The following is a 7,537-nucleotide window of genomic DNA, read 5'->3' as shown; positions in this document are numbered from 1 at the left end:
ATTCTTATTTACAATGATTGCCAAACCCGGACAACGCTGGGCCATTTGTGCGTCGCCCTATGCCTCTCCCAATCACAGCCGGATGAGATTCAGCCTGAATTCGAACCATGGACTGTAGTGAAACCTCTAGCACTGAGATGCAGTGCCTTAGACCGCTGTGCCACTCGGGAGGCCTCAGATGATTGCATTGTCGACAACAAGGTGGACACAGCCTCTCTGTCTCTCACACAGAAACACTGTGATACTGCAGCTGCATAGACTCCTCCCCCGAGACAATAGGACTGCTATCTCCAGGACAATTTCCTGTTTTATTCCTCTTCCCATTCCTCCCTCACTCATATCTCCTCCTCCTCCCATTCCTCCCTACTCCTTCATCCTCCTCCCAGTCCTCCCTCACTCCTATCTCCTTCCATTCCTGCCTCACTCCTATCTCCTCCTCCTTCCATTCCTCCCTCACTCCTATCTCCTCCCATTCCTCCCTCACTCCTATCACATCCTCCTCCCATTCCTCCCTCACTCCTATCACATCCTCCTCCCATTCCTCCCTCACTCCTATCTCCTCCTCCTCCCATTCCTACCTCATCCTCCATCTTCCTCCTCCCATTCTTCCCTCACTCCTTGCTCCTCCCTCACTCCTTCCTCCTCCTCCACAAGAATGGCCACAGCTCATGATCAGCAGCATTGGGCCAACCCTCTCATCCTGAAACACTGAAACACTACTATAGATAAACTAACTAACTAACCTAAGAAAACTCTCTGTGGCATACAGAACACAAACACAAAACATGTTCCTTACAAACACAGCAGGTGTATGGACAGCAAGCTACAGAATACATTGCATGCTCTACTATTACCCATGTACAGAATACAGTATACTCTGGACAGAGCACAGGGATCCCTTACATCACACACACACACTTACCATCACACACACAGCCTAAAACCCACACTGGTGCACCACCCAGCAAAACATGTTGGCACAGCAAATGTACAAGAGTGTGCTATAGGCAACCCGATACTATGTGAGAGAGATAGAGCTATTTAGAGGGAGAGCGAGAGAAAGAGAGGGCTAGAGAGAGAGAGAGAGAGAGAGAGGAGAGAGAGAGAAAGAGAGGGCTAGAGAGAGAGAGAGCAAGAGAGGGCTAGAGAGAGAGAGAGAGAAAGAGAGGGCTAGAGAGAGAGAGAGAGGAGAGAGAGAGAGAGAGAGAGAAAGAGAGGGCTAGAGAGAGAGAGAGAGAGAGAGAGAGAGAGCAAGAGAGGACGAGAGAGATGAGAGGGAGAGAGAGAGGAGAGAGAGGGCTAGAGAGAGAGAGGAGAGAGAGAGAGAGAGAGAGCGAGAGGACGAGAGAGTGAGAATGAGAGGGCTAGAGAGAGATATGCCACGATACACCACACATCGCATCGAAGACGAACAACAGAGCACAAGGTGACTCATTTGGATGCCTGAAGTTCTAAGGGTTGAGATGTTGTTGTAAATAAAAGCGCATGAGCAGCAGTGTGCAGCGTTTTCCTTTCTGACTTACAGTTTAAGACATTTGTCATGTTTATCTTCAAAGTTAACCATTCTTAACCAATAAGTGATTGTAATTTACGACATTAGCATAAAGGTTAACATGCACACCTCCCCGTGATGCTGATATTAGACAACCCAACACCAGAGAACCGATCAACAAGGAATATCTCAGTCAGACAACGTGGGAGTACTGTGTCTCAAAATCAGCCTCACAGCCAGGGAATGGAATGGAGAGAGAGAAAAAAGAGGGAATAGAGGGAGAGAAACCATAGATAGTGTCAGAGTGTTAAGGGAATTTTTATCAATGATGACTAATTATGTATACATTTCAATCAGGACTGACTAATCAGAATACTATTATGTTACTGTATATGTACCAATCCGAATACTATTATGTTACTCTATATGTACTAATCAGTACTCTCGTGAATAAAGGCTGCTATTTGACTTTAAGACCGGGCTCTGTCGATCTCTATAAAATAATGGTCATACAAATTCTTATGAATTGACAGAGTGTTTAATTTTAATTGGGAATTAAAACAGAGGAATTAAATTCCTGCAACACAGAGCGAATAGAGGGAGAGAAACCATAGCTAGTGTCAGAGGGAACAGAGAGAGAGAAAAGAGAGGGAAGGAGAGAAAGGAAGGGGGTTAGTGAAGGTGTCAGCAGTGAGCTGAATACATCCTGCTGCTGTCGCCACCCTGTGAAAGGGACGAGTGGTAAACAGCTGACCACATATTGGCGGGAACGCTCCAGAACTAAGATGTGCTTAACATTACTTGGCTGCTCCAGTAAACATTCAAGAAACGTCCAGGTAACGTTCAGCAGGTCTATTGTTGTGAGCATGCACAAGAGGAACATATCTACATCATATGTTGCTTTGTTTTTTTTAAATTAAAAAATGTGTTGCGGGAGCTAGCTAGCGGTAGCTAACTGAATGTAAACAAATTAGTTGTATCATTCCACATTCAACTATTACATTAATTTACATTCAGTTAGCTAGCTAGCGTTCCTATTCTCATTTGCTAGCTATGGAACACTGCTTCATGCCTCCAAAAATAATGGGGAGGTGCCTCAGTCAGTTTTGTTTACATTTTGTGAATGGTTAGCGGTGTTAGCATCTCCTGGGAAACCAGGTGTAATACGTGTGTGTAATATGTAGCACTAGTACTCACTGTCTTCACCTGGACATGGCGTACCAGGCTTCACTGGAGAACTGGGGAAGACTGCAAGAAAATAATGAAAGACAACTATGAATATCCAGAGACATGCCTAGTCAAAATGTTGGGACATAGACAGACTAATGATATAATTATTGCAGAGGAGGAGAGGAGGGGAAAGGGGAGGAGGAGTTGAAAAGAGAGTAGAGAAGAGGTGAAAGGAGAAGGTGAGGTAAAGAGGGGGGGGGAGTTTAGACAGACTGGGGCCTGACTGACCGTGCAGCAGGAGTCCAGAGTTCATGTTGCGGCTGTAGATCCGGAAGGCCTCCTCTAGTTCCATCTGAGAAGAGATGGTACATGGGTCTCCTATGAGACACACGCATGGTGACACACACAAACAGATTATTAATTTATTTCACACAGGTAGTGGAGATACGCAGGTTGTAGCTAGCTTATGATCTTGTCTACCCTGATTACAACTGAGTCATCTTCCACCCGCAGGTGCGAGGCCCAATTACCCTCATCGTCGATCCACTTGAGCATGATTGGCTGATGCCGGTCCAGGCCGCACATCACCCACACCTTCTCACACAGTTCAATGTAGGTTACCGTGGTAGCCAGGTCCGATATCAGCATGTCCCTACACACCCAGGAGATGCTAACATGCCAGCAGCAAACCACCCTGCATACCACTGCTAGCTTGCTTCTGAAGCTAAGCAGGGTTGTTCCTGGATGGGAGACCAGATGCTGCTGGAAGTGGTGTTGGAGGGCCAGCAGGAGGCACTCTTTCCTCTGGTCTAAAGAAATGCCCCAGGGCAGTGATTGGGGACACTGCCCTGTGTAGGGTGCTGTCTTTCGGATGGGACGTTAAACAGGTTTCCTGACTGTCTGATGTCATTAAAGATCCCATGGCCCTTATCGTAAGAGTAGGGGTGTTATCCCTAGTGTCCTGGCTAAATTCCCAATCTGGTCACCTTATCATCCCCAGTTTACAATTGGCTCATTCATCCCTGTAACTATTCCCCAGGTTGTTGCTGTAAAGGAGAATGTGTTCTCAGTCAACTTACCTGGTAAAATAACAGATTAATATTATTCAAATCACAAGGACTCTTTCACACGGATGAATATTATTCAAATGACAGAGACTCTTTGACATTGATTAATATTATTCAAATCACAGACTCTTTCACTTTGCAATACATCAGGGTTAGTGCAGATAGAAATACACCCAATTGGATTCAGTCGAGAAGCTTGAACATAAATTAAAATGCAGCCCAAGCCAGACATGCATTGACTACAGTCAGTGAGTATTTCCTTAAGACAACGCTGGAGGTACCTGTTCAGCGTTAGACGTGTGTGGACTAAATATCTTGTAAAAATGGTATTACAACAGACATCCATCCATCATGTCACTGTCATTTGAATGTGATAAACAGACCAAGGAAGGATGAATTACTACACAATATGATTTTATCAACTGAGCACGGCTACAGGTTGAACCGTGCACGGCTACAGGTTGAACCGTGCACGGCTACAGGCTGAACCGTGCACGGCTACAGGCTGAACCGTGCACGGCTACAGGCTGAACCGTGCACGGCTACAGGCTGAACCGTGCACGGCTACAGGTTGAACCGTGCACGGCTACAGGATGAACCGTGCACGGCTACAGGTTGAACCGTGCACGGCTACAGGTTGAAGGTTCAGGATTCAGACAGACACACACAGTGTGCAGCAGCTTGTATGTAGCATGCTGTTGGCCACCAGGCCGTCACTTCCATGGATCATTCCGCTTCCTCCCGCTAAAGGAAGTCCAAATGTTCATCTGCACAGTTCAACCTGTAGCCGTGCACAGTTCAACCTCTAGCCGTGCACAGTTCAATCTATTGCCCAAAGCCAACACCTCGTTTGGGCGCCTTTCCTTCCAGTTCTCTGCTGCCAGTGACTGGAACGAATTGCAAAAATCACTGAAGCTGGAGATTTACATTTCCCTCACTAACTTTAAACATCAGCTATCTGAGCAGCTAACCGATCGCTTCAGCTGTACATAGTCCATCTGTAAATAGCCCACCCAATCTACCTACCTCATCCCCATATTGTTTTTAATGTACTTTTCTGCTCTTTTGCACACCAGTATCACTACTTACACACCATGATCTGCTCATCTATCACTCCAGTGTTTATCTGTTAATTGTAATTACTTCGCTACTATTGCCTATTTATTGCCTTGCCTCCTCACGTCATTTGCACTCACTGTATATAGACTTTAGTTTTTTTCTATTGTGTTATTGACTGTGTCAATTCCATGTGTAATATGCAATTCCATGTGTAATACAATTCCATGTGTAACTCTGTGTTGTTGTTTGTGTCGCACTGCTTTGCTTTATCTTGGCCAGGTCCCAGTTGTAAATGAGAACATGTTCTCAACTGGCCTACCTGGTTAAATAAAGGTGAAATAAACAATTAAAATAAATATAAAAAAGTAGCCGTGCTCAGTTCAACCTGTAGCCGTGCACGGTTCAACCTGTAGCCGTGCACGGTTCAACCTGTAGCCGTGCACGGTTCAACCTGTAGCCGTGCACGGTTCAACCTGTAGCCGTGCTCGGTTCAACCTGTAGCCGTGCACTGTTCAACCTGTAGCCGTGCACGGTTCAACCTGTAGCCGTGCACGGTTCAACCTGTAGCCGTGCACGGTTCAACCTGTAGCCGTGCACGGTTCAACCTGTAGCCGTGCACGGTTCAACCTGTAGCCGTGCACGGTTCAACCTGTAGCCGTGCTCGGTTCAACCTGTAGCCGTGCACGGTTCAACCTGTAGCCGTGCACCGAAAACAAATCTAATGTTGTCTTGAAGACAATGTTAATTTGCTTTGACTCCAGTGTTCCGTAGGCCTACATGTTGACTCTAGTGTTCCATAGTCCTACAAGTTGACTCTAGTGTTCCATAGTCCTACATGTTGACTCTAGTGTTCCATAGTCCTACATGTTGACTCTAGTGTTCCATAGTCCTACCTGTTGACTCTAGTGTTCCATAGTCCTACATGTTGACTCTAGTGTTCCATAGGTCTATAGGCCTACATGTTGACTCCAGTGTTCCATAGGCCTACATGTTGACTCTAGTGGTCCATAGGCCTACCTGTTGACTCTAGTGTTCCATAGTTTTACCTGTTGACTCTAGTGTTCCATAGTCCTACCTGTTGACTCTAGTGTTCCGTAGTCCTACATGTTGACTCTAGTGTTCCATAGTCCTACATGTTGACTCTAGTGGTCCATAGTCCTACATGTTGACTCTAGTGTTCTACATGTTGACTCTAGTGTTCCATAGTCCTACCTGTTGACTCTAGTGTTCCATAGTCCTACCTGTTGACTCTAGTGTTCCATAGGTCTATAGGCCTACATGTTGACTCTAGTGTTCCATAGTCCTACCTGTTGACTCTATTGGTCCATAGTCCTACATGTTGACTCTAGTGTTCCATAGTCCTACCTGTTGACTCTAGTGTTCTGGCCGGTGTGTTTACGGACATATTCAATCAATCCCTATACCAGTCTGCTGTTCCCACATGCTTCAAGAGGGCCACCATTGTTCCTGTTCCCAAGAAAGCTAAGGTAACTGAGCTAAACGACTACCGACTACCTCCGTCATCATGAAGTGCTTTGAGAGACTAGTCAAGGACCATATCACCTCCACCCTACCTGACACCCTTGACCCACTCCAATTTGCTTACCGCCCAAATAGGTCCACAGACGATGCAATCTCAACCACACTGCACACTGCCCTAACCCATCTGGACAAGAGGAATACCTATGTGAGAATGCTGTTCATCGACTACAGCTCGGCATTCAACACCATAGTACCCTCCAAGCTCGTCATCAAGCTCGAGACCCTGGGTCTCGACCCCGCCCCTGTGCAACTGGGTACTGGACTTCCTGACGGGCCCCCAGGTGGTGAGGGTAGGCAACAACATCTCCTCCCCGCTGATCCTCAACACTGGGGCCCCACAAGGGTGCTCTGAGCCCCCTCCTGTACTCCCTGTTCACCCAGACTGCGTGGCCATGCACGCCTCCAACTCAATCATCAAGTTTCCGGAGACACAACAGTGGTAGGCTTGATTACCAGTGTTCCATAGGCCTACAGGGAGGAGGTGAGGGCCCTCGGAGTGTGGTGTCAGGAAAATAACCTCACACTGTCAACAAAACTAAGGAGATGATTGTGGACTTCAGGAAACAGCAGAGGGAACACCCCCATCCACATGATGGAACAGTAGTGGAGAGGGTTCCAAGTTTTAAGTTCCTCGGCATAAACATCACAGACAAACTGAATTGGTCCACTCAGTCACAGACAGCATCGTGAGGAAGGCGCAGCAGCGCCTCTTCAACCTCAGGAGGCTGAAGAAAGTCGGCTTGTCACCAAAAGCACTCACAAACTTCTACAGATGCACAATCGAGAGCATCCTGGCGGGCTGTATCACCGCCTGGTATGGCAACTGTTGCCCTCAACCGTAAGGCTCTCCAGAGGGTAGTGAGGTCTGTTGACTCTAGCATCACCGGGGGCAAACTACCTGCCCTCCAGGACACCTACACCACCCGATGCTACAGGAAGGCCATAAAGATCATCAAGGACATCAACCACCCGAGCCACTGCCTGTTCAGCTGTCATCCAGAAGGCGAGGTCAGTACAGGTGCATCAAAGCTGGGACCGAGAGACTGAAAAACAGCTTCTATCTCAAGGCCATCAGACTGTTAAACAGCCACCACTAACATTGAGTGGCTACTGCCAACACACTGTCAATGACACTGACTCTACTCCAGCCACTTTAATCATGGGAATTGATGGGAAATGATGTAAATATATCACTAGCCACTTTAAA

The sequence above is a fragment of the Oncorhynchus tshawytscha genome, linkage group LG16 (genome assembly GCF_018296145.1).
Source record: "Oncorhynchus tshawytscha isolate Ot180627B linkage group LG16, Otsh_v2.0, whole genome shotgun sequence".
In the NCBI taxonomy this organism is placed as follows: Eukaryota; Metazoa; Chordata; class Actinopteri; order Salmoniformes; family Salmonidae; genus Oncorhynchus; species Oncorhynchus tshawytscha.
This window is presented reverse-complemented; position numbering follows the sequence as displayed.